A 16,020-nucleotide genomic window follows, 5' to 3' on the forward strand; every position below is an offset into this window, starting at 1 on the left:
TTTCTTGGGCTTTTGGTGGCCGAGCAAGAACTAGCTGGTGATAGCTGTTATTTAACACTGAATACAAAAATCCAAAACTTTTTCTAGCATTTAACATTTATACAGTTGTTCCGATGTTTATTTGGAAAACTGAATGGACAGATAGCTGTTTTAATTGAATAGCAAAGCTAATGTAGCCAAGGAAAACCAAATTGGAACCCACAAATCCACTTGAGAAGGTCTCCCTAGGGTGCTGCCCCCTCCTCCAGGAAAAAGATCAGCTGCCCACCAGCAAACTGAATAGACATTAGGGTGAGTGTTTTTCTGGTCTCTATGAAGAAATTTTTCTTCAAATTTTATTTTATTTTTTACCATTGTGCTCTTAAATCAATCACATTTGCAGTTATAAGAGCAATTATGTCTACTTTTCCTTAACAGCCAAGGCATTCAAATCCACTCAAATTCAGGTTTTATAATGTAAGACTTGTTCTATTTTTTTTTTTTAACCTCAGAGTATAAATTCCATCAGCAACCTGACAAATTTCTTTTGTTGCCTCTTTATTACCTCTCTCTCTGGAATAAAACTCAGCATTTCATGAGTGAAAGGGTTTGGAAAGTAAACTTCTAACTCTCCAAAATTTTTTCTTTATACTTCTGTTGGTATTAAGAAGTAAAAAAGAAAGAAAAGAGGAAAACAGAATCCAAAGTAACCAATCAAAACAACCACCACCACCACCAGCAAAAACAATAACGTCAGGAATTAAACTAAGGACACATTTGAATCAAGGGAGAAAACCTAACACAAACCACCAGAATGAAACTAAAGTCCTTTATCACTTCTTTGAGATGCTTCTTTGTCTAATTACAACCAGCAGTTATCCTGCTAGTTAAGTCCTATAGACATTACACCTAGAATTAGAAGACCTCGGTTTTTCTCATAACCTCAGGGTAGTAGCATTGTTCCTGCTTTGCAGACAGGAGAGGGAGGTGCAGAGAGGTTCAGAACTTGCCTAGAGACACCCAGCTGGGAAGGCTTTGAAGAACCCACATTCAGTCAGTTGCACCCCTCACCTCACCCCACCCCAACTAGCTCTCTTTAGTTCCTATTTTTGGTAAGTCCAAGATCAATGATTTCTCACTTATTTATTATTTATTTATTTTTATTTTGCTATTATTAATGTACACGTACATGAGCAATATAATGGTTACTAGACTCCCCCTATTATCAAGTCCCCACCACATACCCCATTACAGTCACTGTCCATCAGCATAGTAAGATGCTATAGAGTCACTACTTGTCTTCTCTGTTATACTGCCTTCCCTGTCCCACCCCCCACATTATGTGTGCTAATCGTAATGCCCCTTTTTACCCTTATCCCTCCCTTCCCACCCACCCTCCCCAGTCCTTTTCCCTTTGGTAACTGTTAGTCCATTCTTGGATTCTGTGAGTCTGCTGCTGTTTTGCTCCTTCAGTTTTTTCTTTGTTCTTATACTCCATAGATGAGTGAAATTATTTGGTACTTGTCTTTCTCCACCTGGCCTATTTCACTGAGCATAATACCCTCTAGCTCCATCCATGTTGTTGCAAATGGTAGGATCTATTTTCTTCTTATGGCTGAATAATATTCCATTGTGTATATGTACCACCTCTTCTTTATCCATTCATCTACTGATGGACACTTGGGTTGCTTCCATTTCTTGGCTATTGTAAACAGTGCTGTGATAAACATGGGGGTGCATCTGTCTTTTTCAAACTGGGCTGCTGCGTTCTTCTCACTCATTTTTAAATGAGGTTTGGTGATACAAGAGACACAAAGGCAGTTCAGAGTAGGACTCTTCACTGTGGGTGAAGCAAAGAGTTCATCCTGTTTTCAACCTTCTGCTTGTGATTTCATCTCCCACAGCCTAGATGAGTGTGTTGTGTAGTCTAGCTCCTGCCGAGCAGGCAAATGGATAGGGAGTTGCTTAGTGGGCAGGTTTATGTTCAAATATGACTGATGGAAAGGTTTCCTGCATTCTTTCTGCTGGAGGGAAGAGGCTAACTGATTATGGACCTTAATTATATCTGCAGAATCTTTTACCATATCAAGTAACATAATTATGAGTATGTGTCCCTTCGGGCTACCAGTCTCACCCATTCTCGAGGGGAGAGGATTACACAGAGTGTGTGCACCAAGAGGCAGGAATCTGGGGGGCCAGTTAGGATTCTGCCTATCACAGAGGAGGAGAAGCTTCTGTGAGACTGTCATTGCCTCACATATCATAGAGGAGGAAAAATCCCGATTGTTACGTTGGTGCACCAACAGTGTTGACCTTTGCCCCAATGCTGGGATCCAGAAAACAGCTATGGTTGAGAAATCCCTGCCCTCTAGTCTTTGGGAAAACTGCTAATGGGAAGAACCACTATGCCCTGCATGACTTAAATAAGCCTCAGAGATACTTCCCTTGTTTATATAGGGCAAAACCAGACAAAGGCCCCCCAAATTCCCACTCTTTGCCTCATAAATACTTAGCTAAATTATCTTGCCTCCCTTAGTGTACTAGAGTAAAATGCCCATCAATGTGATTTGATCAAACTTGAGTTAAGCTTCTCTCCTGCCCTGAACTTCAGCCCACTCTCAGCCTGAATCAGTACCTAGCGCCTCCAAGAATAGGCAGCCCTCTCAGTAAAACATCTTCTGATCTACAGTCTTATCACTGCCGCCTCCACCCCTTTGTGTTTGTCCCACTCCCTACATCAGGCTCTCGAGTCCTGTCTACCCTCCCAGGAAAGCACCCTGTGCCTCACTTTGAGAGGCTTGGAGAGCTTCCAGTGAGAACATGCTCCAGGTCACGCTAGTCCTTTTCCCCCTCTTGCAATAAAACTTCAAGTGGTCTCTCCTTACTTAAATCCTGAGTCATGGGGTGGTTTATTTTGTTTTGTTTTTTCTGATACATTTGTGGCCTGCAAAGCAATATTCTATTTAACTAATAGAAGTAATTTTTAAAACCATTGCTCCGGAAGCAGAACAATTACTGCTGCATCTCGGGCTGCTGTGCACTGACACAATGCCCCAGCTGAGTCACGTAGAAATCTCCACACAGCCGTTGTTCTTTTCCTTGAAACCGTTAATTAAAATCACCCCTCTCGGACTGCAGTGAATTCAATCTGGTTATCTTAAATTAGCACTGAACCAAAATTAAGTAAGAATTTTAAGGAAGAAAATTGCAAGGAAAGGTCGCAATAGTTTCAGATTTATGAGATTACCTTGGAGGTGGGCGGTGTGGTAAAACTGTACTTTGAAGCTAAGTCAGGAAGAAGGAGATCCTAATGCTCTGATCTGGTTATGTCCTGGGATCCATTATGCCCTGGGATCCATATGAAGTGCAGCAAGACCCCCAAAGCTGTGGTTTTCCAGTAAGATCTCATAGCCTGCTCTAGGAAATATTAGTTACACTGTGTTTCATTTGAGACTTTTTAGATTTCTGATGAGGACGATTGGAAATCATAATTGCTTTTTAATATTTTTTCATAAACCAAAACATTTTTTCTTTCCCCCATAGTAATTGGTCATTATTACTTTATTTGATGATCAACTCTACTATGAGGTGCAAATAGAAGATGCCACAGTTCATATTATAAGAGGACTAACTTAGTCTTAGATGTTAGGTAGGTTCAAATTTGCAAGACTTGAATTAATGAAACTCTGGGTTATTGAGGACATTTAGGCCTTACATTTCAGTCTAAACATTCTGTTGGAATTTTAAAAGCTCCCATTTTTACTTACGAAAGTCCACTTACCAGATTCAGAGATTTAAAAAGCAAAACAGCCCTTAGAATTTATGGAGTCAAGTAAGTGTAATCCCTACGGGGCTGAGTCATAAACACTAAGTTTTTAGATTTGAATCATGCCAGTTACTATACAGCATCTCTATTGTGGTTTAGAGGTAGAAAGGAAAGAAAAATAAATCGACTTAATGTATGTGTGATTTAAGACCTGATCTATTTCTCCAGCCACTAGCAAAGCAGAAAACCTTGATTTGACATGTCTCCTATAGCATGTTAGCAGAAGTACAGCAGTCATTTGATAAAAGATATAGGACGTCTGTCTTAATGATATTAATGTAATTAAATGAATCCATGTCAAGTCATGTCACTGTAATCTTCTATTCTTTCCTAGCTCAAAGTCCATGTTTGAGAACTGGGTAACCTTAATCATATAAGCTGATACAATAAATACATATGAAATTTTTTGGAATTTATATATTCGAACATTTCTACAATTCCCTGCATCTCATTAAATCTGCAAAATCACATGAAGCTCTTAGAAACCAGGATGTGGAGAGAGTAGCTTAGTAGGATTTGGGGCACACCACAACAATGAAGAAAGCCAAATTTGTTCCTAAAGTGTAATACTTCTGGTATAGTTTCAGAAGAAACAGCAAAAGGAATCAACCTTCCTAAATATTTCAAGTATTACACTATCAATACTATCTTTTAAGCTTAAAACTGCGGATAAATACCCATTATGCAGCATGGTGTTATACATCTTCATCACTGAGAGTGGGGACCCACCCGGTTCCACCAGAAATCCCTGTGACCTGAAATTAGCTGAGCCCATGACACATTCAGAGACCTTTGCTTCACCTTCAGGTGAGCGCTGGACACTCTGCTCAGAGCACCTTGGTTCTCTTACTCTCCTCCAATCCCAACCCCATTCTTATCGCATATCAAGACTAAGATCCACTAAATTTGTTTTAAAGATGTCTCTTTTCCATCTCAAAACCTCTGCTTGTATTCATCACATTCTTCACTTCCACCCAAGAATAAGAAGTGAATTCTTTATTCCATCCCTCTCACTCCCTCAGGTACCTTGTGCCTTTATTAAGTCCTAGTCCACTTGCTCCTGTCCATCTGCCTATGGATATTTTCAAGCCATTAGTTTTCTCTCTTTTCCCTTCAAGGTTAATTATTTTCCTTGCAGGCCAACCTTTTCTAAGTGTATGTATTCCCGTTTACTCACTGGTTACACAAAACTCTGTGCTTTGCCGTCTGGCTGTTCCCCAACATTCAGTGATTGCCTGGTTACCAAAGCCTCGAGAAAGAGAAAAAAAGAATGTCCCCAAAATCCAAAAATGCTCGCAGTGAGGGCTCGCTTACCACCACTGGTCTGACTCATAGCCAGGCTGTGCTGTCCTCCAGTTGGACACGAACCACCATCTCAGCGAACATCACTGCCAGACAAAGTCACTACTACTATGATAAGTAGCACCGAACAAGGTCACGTACAGCCTACAAAATACCAAACACCCGCTCCTCTCAACTGAGTGGCTACCACTGCTTCACCAACTGCACCTTTATTCTCATTTCAGTCTGCTATGCTCATGTGTGTGTGTGTGTGTGTGTGTGTATGTGTGTGTGTGTGACCTGGATCCAGGCAGAGTGACCCATTTCCCTGTTAACAATGTCACGCTTCCTGTCCATGTGGAGAAAACCCTCGGTAATGAGAAAGACCAATGTAGACAATAAGCAGAAAATCAGGACTAGAAACAGACAGTGTCCTGAGACCGCTGTTGAGACTTCCCAGTTGTGAGCGTTCCTGAGGCCACGTGCGTCTGCCCTTCCCAGAGTTTGGCCGTTACTTAGGTTCTGAGAATTCACTTCTTTAGTTTACTTTTTTGAAAAACTACAGTTGGGTTGCTATCACATGGAAACTAAACATTCCAAACTGATAGACCTATTTACATTCTTCTGCTGGTCTCCATCCCAGTCTTTTGGGGCCAGACCACCAAAAATACAAGCCACGTTTCTGGCTGGCGAACTGTACAGGAGGGGTATACATAAGGAGACCCTGCTGACTTTGACCATGACCTCTAGTTTTGGCAAAGATCCATTGTTATGTGTAGTTAAGGCCTCTATAGATCTCTCTGTGATTGTCCAGACATTTTTTAATTCTAGAAAGATATTCTAAATGGGAAAATACCTTTTGTTGAGAAGTACCATCCTTAGAGGAAGGGCATGGAATGAACGCAGTGGGAAAGTGAATGGCATATAAACTTTTGAAGAGGACAAAAGACACCAACATCTAGATAAATAAATCATGTTCTTATTTGGATTTCCATTTTTTCTGAAGCAACACATTTGTGTTAGTAGTGAAGGTTACAGCTCTGTAATTTTCAGAGAAAACAAACCTGAGTCTTAGTAAATAAAATGAATGAACATCACTGATATGTTCTATTTTGTTACCAGATTTCTCCCCCATCTGGGAGAAGAGCCCCAGTGTTAGTTCTAACAGGTGACTAAATGCAGGGCAAGGGACAAGCTTCATATTTAGTTCTAGGCAACTTCTTTTTGTGAAGAAAAATGATGTTATTGTTGTAGTATATTAGCTCTTTGGAAGTCTTTTGGTTTCTGGAAAAGACCTACCAGAGGGACAGAAAAGTGGACCAGGAGAAAGGATGTTTGATTTCTTGAAGTTAAAATTGCAATATGGTCAACTAGGCGGTACTGTAAAAGAGGAGGAACATGTAAAAGAAGTGTAGTTTCCTTCAATATTATGTTCACGTGTAACATGGCCTGCCAAAGAGTTGTGAAGGGCAGCATTTATTTATTGAGTTATTCATTCAGGGAGTATTTACTGAGCACGTTCTCTATGCCCTGGGTTGTTCTACGTACTAGAGGTACAGTGATAAACAAAACACACAATGTCTCTGCCGTCAAGCAGCTGCCGTTCTCTAGTGGACTAAGGTATGGCTGGTCTTCATGCTTGCAGATGGTGCTCTCTATATGCATAAGAAAGTTGCATTTTCAAAAGTGGAAGTGCAGAAGCAGGCTTGGCTTGGCAAACTTTACAGTGGAAGCCAGACCCCTTGGGTACTCTCTTGGACCTGAATGCCTTTTGCAGATATATTGAGGCCTGACGTGTCAGTTGAGACCAGCAGCCTTCTTTTTTCTATTTGCAAATGAACTATGTAATTTATTTTCCAAATTAAGAACCTTGGAAAGTGCAAGGAGGCCCTAGAAATAATTATGCAGGGATGACAAGCAACCAGGCAGCTCTGTGCCTGACTACCACACCGGCCTTCTCCGGGTCCCTTATTCCTTATAGGCTCACTCTGCTGATCGGCAGCCGCTCTGCTGGGATGGTGTGAGGCTTTAAACAAGTGTCCTGCACCAACCAGAAAGACCCTTGAGCTTCAGAAAGAGCTATTTGACTCCAGGGATACCAAGGCGTTCTAATTTTAACTTCCCCAGTTTGTAGAACTAGACACAACTGTCAGCAGGGAACTCTTGATATTTTGACAGCCTCTTCCCCAGTTCCACAAGGAAGGAGATATTCTCTCCAAAAAAAGACCAATGTTTCTTGCCTTATCGGCTTCAACAAAAGTAAGCTAAAGGACATTTTTGAATTTTTGGTCCTTTGGGGCCTAGAAGTGAAGAGTGAATTGTGAAAGCACTGCCCACAGCTCCCCTGCTGGGCGACAGAGCGCACGGCGAAGCGCCCTGGACTGCCACCCCAGATCAGCGGGGCAAGATGATATGACTTATAAAGGCCCTTCAATTTCTAATCTTTATGATGTAATATGTAATGCTTCATAAACATGACACTTTTACTAGCTCAGGTAATAAAACATGTAATCATTTTGCCTGACAAATGTTGGTGCAGGGGGTTAAAGGCCCTGGAGGTGTGTTGTTATTTATTATTATTTACCCTTGATTGCACTCCAATAGTATTGCTATTGAATAAGACACGGGTGCTTTAAGAAATAACTGTATGTGATTTAAAATTCTTACATACATAAGTGAAAATCTGGGGGCAGGGCCAGGGTGGGGGAGATTTAAGGAGACACTTGTCTTATCTGGGGGGTAACCATTCATTAATTACCAAGTTTATTTCATTTGATGAATTAACTTACATTCCCATTTAGCCCCACTTATTTAGGCCTTTCTCTGGCCATTTTCTCCCAGGAAACCTATGCTCCTTTCTGCTAGACTTCAGATCATTCCTAAAATGTCCTGAAAGACCATGTCTGTCTTTGTCTCTGTTGAAGTCCCAATACCTCTCCCAGCTCATGACACAGTGATTATCTATTGAATAAAGCAGTACATTTTTTAGTAATTTATGAGGAGTGATAACATGCGGGATGTTAGCAACATTGAAACACAGATGCCAAAATATGATCTATGCTCTTGGGAATGATTTGAGTACACTGTTTTCCTATAGGCATACATAATTTCAGTTAACATATTTTCTTCTATACTTTAGACATTAAGCATCTCTGTGATTTAATTGAGCTATATTTAGCAAACATTCCTAAAATATAAACCCTGATCTATCATTTTAGTTTCTTTTGAATTGAAGGACTTCCTTCAAGAGTCCCCTATTAAAATGCAAATGAACTCTTGACTGCTAATAATCCCCAAGGCTGAGATTTGCTCCCAAGGGAGCCTGAGATGGGGTGTGGGGGTGCTGCCTGTGCTGTGTGCCTCTGCCCCACAACGGCCTGCAGTAATGTTTTTCCTTAGGTTCCCAAACACTTGAAAACCTGTAGCTCTGTGGAGAAAGACTCCATGTTAATCAATAAATAACATATTCAAGATTATGGAACTTGCGAAATAGCAACCGTAGGCACTGTTTTTTCTTTTATGAAGCCACAGCTGTTTTGGGGGATAACAACCATGGATCAAGGGAAAGGGGAGGGTCTCCCTCTTATTTCAAATTAAGACAATCATCACCCAGTTTTAGAAAAATTCCAAGTGGCAGTATCAGGGCTGCTTTGGAGTTTTGTGTTATTAGGTTTTCTTTATGTTCAACTTTCTTGAAAACCTGATTTCAGTCGTGAAGATGAGGTTTTGATAGATGGAGTGAGGAGTTGTTTTTGCCTCAGAAATGTGTTCACTCCTCAGGCACTCAAGATTCTCAGGGCAGCGCTGCGGGTTTGGAAAAAGTTGGGAGCGGTCGGTTACGTTTCGGGTGGTGAAGGACGGAAGGGCGCACCTGGCAACAGCAGAGTCTCCTGTCTGCGTTTGGGAACCTGTAGCTGCTTATCCATAATTCAGTTGCTTTACTTAATCAGGAAAGTGCTGCCCGGGGAGGGTGAGACTCTCCCCCACCCCACAGTGAATGCTCTGCAAAGCCCAACTATTTTAAATATGTACTTTTGATTCAATGGAAGTGTTAAAATGAAAATGAAACGTTTCACTGGTTACCAAGGTGTTGCAAAACACCAAGTGGATGAAAGCTTTGGGAAGAGCTTAGGAGGTTTTTGGTGGCAGGGCGAAAGTACCAAGGGTAAGGCGATACACAGCATTGAAGTTATGAGTCACCCCTTCTACATGAACTACTTTAGCTACTTAACATTATGAAATGTTGAGCTTGTTAAGAGACGGACCGGACGATCTAAGCCTTGTTTCCCCGACAGCATTTCCCCTGCCATCTAGATGTCTCCGTGCCTTCAGCCTGCCTCCACCCCATTTTGCAAGCCCACGCCTTGCTCTTCCATCCAGATGTAATGCATCCAAAACATGTCACCCACTTAGGATGTAAGGAATGTCAGCCCTGAGCTCAGCACTTTCTGATGACAAATTTCTTAGTCCCCCCCTGAAAAAAGAAGGTTTCTTCTGGGGTTGCTTGAAATATATAGTAAATATATATTTTTACAACAGCATACCAAAAGTTCAGAAATAAATGAAGAAACTGAGCCAGAGAGGATTTTGATTTCTGCCTCTTTTTCCACATGGTGAGCTGCATTGAGGTTGAATTTATTTGTTCATTTATCCTCAGCACTTAGCAAAGCACCACATAAAAAGTCAGTACTGAAAAATGTTTGAATAAATGAATGGATATGAAATATGTACAAATGAGAATTAATAAGAATGGCTGAGACTAGGAGAGGAATAGATGACAGGCAAAGGAATTGGGAAGTTGGCAACCCTTTACCAACAGTCCTTGTCTATCAGCTGCCATAAGCAGGAAGGGTTTAGTCTTCTGCTCTTCCTCCTCCTAGAAAAAATAAAGAATATATTAGCTTCACTCTTGCATTTATTTAATCGAATTATTTTTTAATTGAAGTATAGTTGATATACAATATTATATTGGTTGTAAGTGTACAATACAGTAGTTCCTCAGTTCCCCACATTGTTAAACCCCCCACTCATGCAGTTACTGTCTGTCAGCCCAGAAAGATGCTACAGAACCACTCGCTGTATTCTCCGTGCTCCACTTAGCTTCCCTCTCGCTTTTGCCAATTGTCTGCTGCCTGTAGGTTCTGACTCCTAGTCCAGAAGGAAGCATATTCTCCTAATTTTGTTTCCGGGTTTTGCCGCCGAAGGACTGTCCACCTCACCACACCTCACCCGGACCCTTTATAGTAACCTCTGTGGCAGCCCTGTTCCTGGTTGTGTCTAACCCTAAATAATCCACATGCGAAGTGGCACATTTTGAGTAGTCTTCATTATTCACAGATAAGACCATCATCAGAATCAAGAGAATCAGTATATCCAGCACCCCCAAACTGCTTCTTGTCTCCAGGTGCATTCTCTTCAGGGTCCTGGAACATTTCTGGAAGAAATGAGGTGAAGGAGTGAACTCAGTTTTTTAAGTTAGTCTGTGTCCCATTCTATTCCTGCAGTGTTACTATAACTCATAAAAAGAATCTTATTTTTACAGTTTAAGATAATTTTGTGACTTCTGTACAACCCTCCCGAGGATTGCTTTGGTTGTTACAGCAGGGACAGCTAATTGTCCCCAAAAAACTACACCTCCACTTTTCTATTGGGTTTTAGTGGGCAGACACATGTCCTCTCAACTAAGAACCAGATTGCCCGGTTTCCCGTGGGGTTGGGTGTGACCGGGTTCCGGCCAGTAGAATGTAAGCAGAAGTGACGGGTGCAGCTATGAGCTCCCTATTAGGGAAGAAAAGTGTACGAGCACCTTCTTTTTAGCCTTCTGGTCGGCTAGAATGAACAGACCAGGAGAGAGAAACTGCAAGTGGAAGGTTCATAAACAAACAGAAGGGGCCAAATCAGCCCCAGACTATGTTACGTGGGGGGCAAAGAGTTTCCATGTTTCTTTAAGACACTGTCACTGGGTCTTTGCGGTTACTGCCTCCAAACCTATGTTATCATTAGCTTGCTTCTATTTTACAAATAGGGAAAACTTGGACACAGAATGGATAAGGGAACAAAACTGTGCTTTGAGCCGTCTTATTACAATAATTATTTTAAAATAAGCTCAGGGATAAAAAGTGGGCTACTTGAAATCATTTCCAGTGCGTATCATGGAATCTCAGATACTTTATCGAGTAATGTTTCAGCAAGATTGGCAATCTGAAACATTGACATAGCTGCTGCTTTTCAGACTTAATTGTAGTTCCGTGAAAGTCTGTTCTCAAGAATTGTCCTTTGGTCAAATACTTGGCTAGCTATACTAGTCTCATTTATTATATCCAGAATATTAATATTCTTCTTATTTCTCTAGGCCATTGCTATTTTACCTTTATTAGAGTGGCAGTTAGAAACTTTTCTAAAATGATAAGACTTCGTTTGCTACCATCAAATAAATAGCCCTGGCATGATGCTTTATCAGCGCTCTGCCATGAAGGCCTGAGTGTAAAACATGTCATCATTTTATACGCTTTGCATGCTGAAAGTCTAATTTGACATCATCTCAGTGCCACAGGTGCACTGATTTTCCTTGCTACCCTCACACCCCTCGACGTTTGGGGCTCCTTTATTATAATGGTAGATATTATGTCGGGAAGGTAGTTCTGAAAGGCCATACCATAACAGACGTTTACTGCAGCTGACTTGAAATATCAGGCTCAGCAGATGTACAGGTTGCCTAGCAACAGATACTGCAAGCTCTGGTGACTGCTCCTGCCCACTGAGATTGACAGGGGAGCCATCACAGGCTTCCTGTTAGCGATGCTGACAGTGAGAACAAACCCCCAAAGGGAGTGTAATTAAATATTAACATTTAAAGAGAGAATATATATACATATATCTTGAAATATATATAATACACTGTAAATAATATAGTTACAAACTTTCATTTGAGAAATCCCTGTAATAATTGAGAGAAAGAAAACCTAGAGAATGGAGAAAGTAGAAAATAAGGATTTTCAAAATCAAGATAGAAAATGGACCTACCACAGGTTTTGGCTTTCCATTTTATATTGAAGTGCAGTTTATTTTGGCTGAGAGACATGTCCAATGCATGCATGACTAGGCATGTACAAGAACATTTGTCTCAGACTATGATAACCATGAAATGACTTTGGAGCGTCTGAGCAGGTGGAGCCACATGGCTTCTGTATGCTGTTTATATGCAATCCTACTAATGTGTTGTGCTCAAATTGCTTAGCAGGACTAGAAGTCTGGTTTAGGAGTGCAAGTTTTCATCCACTGGGAATGAGGTTTTATTTTCTGTTATGATCCAATTAATGAGCTTTTATGAAGTTTTCCTTTTCTCTACTATTTTGCAGACAACATTTTCTGAAGTTTGTGAAATATGGAAACATGGAGCACCATTCAAAATGTATCTCTTTAAAATAAATTCAGGGTCCTATTGTGCATGACAATCTTTCTGTGAAATGTTCAAAACAGGAATGGAAACCTTTTGTTGTAAGGGAAAAGAAAGAATTCATTTTAAGATCCCTCATAGTTGAGAGGCAAATCATTAATTATAACCTCTGTCCATCTCAAGTAAAATTAAATTCATATTTTGCTATAAATTTAACCTAGGAGTTAATATTTTTATCCTCATGGCTGTAGAGCACATGGTCCAGCCAGCATTTCTTAAAAATACATATACCTTCTCACTCAATAATTTCACTAGTAGGAATTTATCTTTGAGTAGGCTCTCAATATATAGAAATGTATAGGTTCCAGGACTCTTCATACAACATTGATTATAAGATCAAAAACTTGGTAACTTCCTTGTCCTTTCATAGCATATGACTGAGATAAATTATTGGATGGCCATAAAGTGTACTGCTAGGGATCCATTATAAATAATGATTTGGATGTACATTTTTATAGGAAATGTATCCAAGATACATTGTTAAGTAGACAAAATTTAAAGAAGGTAATATAAAAAAAATCCAGAATACATAAATATTTATATGTGGAAATAAGCTTTCATAGCAGTTCTTCTCTGGGAGAAAATGTTTCGGATACACTGGGAGTGAGGGGGCGCATTTTGCTGTGAACCATAAACTCTTTCACCTTTTTTTAAGAAATCATAAATGTGTATTACTCATAATAAAAAATGCTCAAATGCATATTGCTTAGTACCAATACTATGAAACATATTATTTCTGCTTTTGCAGATCTATGCAAAGTGAAAAAAAATGTCCAATCATTTTAGCACAGCATCTCTAGGATCATCTTGTCTTCAGTAATCCTGTTAGGGAAAAGATTATAGATGGTAGTCCCTCGGTCTTCCTTGGGTCTTACATGTGTTTCTAGCGTCTTAAATAAATTAAGTCGTGAACTTTCTGAATTACAGGCAATTATCTTTTGAAGTCTTGAGAAGAAATTGGGGATTAGGAAGGAGAAAATGTAATACTGATCTCTTTCTTTCTGTCTTCGGCGCCCCAAAGCCAATAATATAATTATCTTCTTTTAAGTCTGCTTCATCCTCTAGTAAAAAGAAGCAAATATGAATGCGGTGGAGCTGGAGGCCTTGTATCACCTCTTACACAAAGAGTATTGATGCAAGAATCTGTAGAATAAATATCCTATCTGGGATAAAAGTGTGTGTCTGACCTGGTGTCCTCCATCTGACCATTCCCATGGAAGCACAGCTTTACATGCTTATTAGAGAAAAGAGATGATGGACTTCATTGCTGCGGAGCTGATGGTTGAAGAGAAGAGACTGACTTTATGTTGATTTCCTAACCTCGGTGTAAAATGAGATGGTACAAATACAATTAGTTTGGATTTTTAATTACAGCAAGAGGATTTGGCTTCTACTTACCATAAGTTTTCTGAAAGGAAGGTTAAAATATGGAGGCCCCTACAGTAAATACGGTAGAAATATGTGCAAGGGCTGAAGGGGAAACGTGAGCGACTTCAGAACTTGCACAGTAACAGTGCTCAACAAGCATGTCACCTTTGAGAGTTGGATTCAATACAGACTTTTGTTTTCCTGTCCAAATGATCGGTTTTGGTTTGGTTTGGTTTTTAGCCTTGGCCATCCCAGATTTGGTATATCCAGATATCCTCACCCTGAGGCATCATAGCCTCTTGCCACATTGCTTACCCAAAGTGACTCTGAATGTCTCAAGCCAGGAAGCTTGCTGAGCTCAGAGCCCAGTGAGGCTTCGTTCCCCTGGGTGTGTCTTTCCCTCTCTTCCCTCACCATGTGGCTGAGCGGTACAGCTCATCGTAACCACATCATTAGGAGAGGGAAGAAGAGAGATTGTTGGTACATGGTTTGCTTCATTTCTGTGCTTAATATTAATAAGTTGAACTTTAAAATCGTAGTGATCTAAAGCACTTTGGCTGAGACTGGATTAGATCTCAGAGGCTGGGTTTACTATCTCTGTTCTAAGCCTTCCCGTCTCTCTGAAAACACAGGTTTTGAAGATAAGACAGATTTGGGCTATGGCCTTGACCTTGTAACCGACCGATGAACCTCTGAGTTTCCTGAGGTCCCACATCGTTAATACGAGGACTCTAATGGCAACGCTGTTAGACTGCTTTGGGAATTACAGGTGACACCACTTGGTAATGTGTCTCAGCGTCATCACTGATAAACACCAAGCAACTGTGTTTCCTCCTCCCTTGAGGAAATATATTTACTTATTTATTTTCTGAAAGGAAGAAAAGCAGGCTAGGCAAGGGTATTTTGTATTATCCTGACTATTTGTGAACTATTGGTGTTGGTTACTGTACGATGCCTGTAACTGGCGATGGGATTGGGGGGGACCCCCTATGACCAGTTCTCCAAGCAGCCAGTTTTGTGCCCTGTTCCGTCCAGGCTCCTGGCTGCCGCTTCTCCGCGCGTGTGCCCATCCCCTTCTTTCCCTTCTGCTTTGGTTCCGATGATTCTCCTTCCTGAAATGACTAGCTCCTTTTTAAAAAAATCAACCCATCAAATCTATTCACTTTTAAAGGGCAAGGTCAGGTTCCACTTCTTCCATGAAGTTGTCTGGAACTTTCTACAACCTACATCCACCTCTCCATTTCTCGTGCTTCTGTAGAGGCCCAGAGCAGGCCTGAGCTTTGCCTCCTCATCCACGTTCATTTCCCTCTGCCAGGGTTTGCTTGGCATAATGTTCTCGCATGAGCCACCCAGAAACCACCAGCCACCTTTGTTATAAGTCTGCGTCTTTGCTCCTTCCATCTAGGCGATCTGAAAGACTCATTCGAGGTTCCCCTGACAAGTCCCCTGGGGGGACGTTTTCCCCTCTGCCAGCGAAGCCCTCCCGTGTTCCCGCTGTCCCATGGCACGTTCAGATCTCTGCTACGGCACTTGCCTCGTTATAATGTGACACTTCATCTGACTACACGTCCGTCTCTCAGACTCTGACGTAAGTCTCTCAGGGGCAGGAACTGTGTCTCATTCTATTTATCTCCAGGCTTGGAACTTAGAAGGTGCTGCATGAGAACGGAATACACGGATTTGTCAGGATTCTCCAATTTGTTATGCAGTCAACCCATCCCTCTGAACGATCCCAGGTCCCAGACATCATGCCCACCATAATAGCTACCATGGGATGGCCTATGGTACGTGTCCAGCAAATACTGGTTGGTGTGCCACCAATCACTGCCATCTAGGGCTGGGTGCGCATACAAGGTGTGTGCTCATCTCCATTCGAAGTGCACAGGACAGTAGTCTCTAGGGGGACCTTTTGGCTTTGATTACATCATCCCTTAGGCCTTGACTCACAGGATCTAGAAGCATTGACAGGCTGGGCTCATCATTTCTCTGCGATCACATACTGAACACGATGGAGTGTAAGCTAACGAACCAAGCCACTGGAAACCCTTCCTCCCTTCCTCCCACCCCTCCCCCATGCTGCTCCTCACTCTGAGGGATACTCCTGGAGGGT

The 16,020-nt window shown here is 41.3% G+C and overlaps 1 long non-coding RNA gene across 2 annotated transcripts in view; it reads left to right on the top strand.

The window, feature by feature from the left end:
• Positions 1-10,833: 10,833 nt before the first annotated feature.
• LOC118927723 (uncharacterized) overlaps positions 10,834-16,020 on the top strand; it is a 79,732-nt gene continuing 74,545 nt past the window's right edge. Inside the window, exon 1 of one of the 2 annotated variants that reach the window (XR_005030938.2) lies at positions 10,834-10,956. This is a non-coding gene — a long non-coding RNA (uncharacterized LOC118927723). The remainder of the gene's footprint in view (positions 10,957-16,020) is intronic. The other variant, XR_005030936.2, reaches the window with a different exon arrangement.

Source organism: Manis pentadactyla, chromosome 16 (assembly GCF_030020395.1).
Source record: "Manis pentadactyla isolate mManPen7 chromosome 16, mManPen7.hap1, whole genome shotgun sequence".
NCBI lineage: Eukaryota > Metazoa > Chordata > Mammalia > Pholidota > Manidae > Manis > Manis pentadactyla.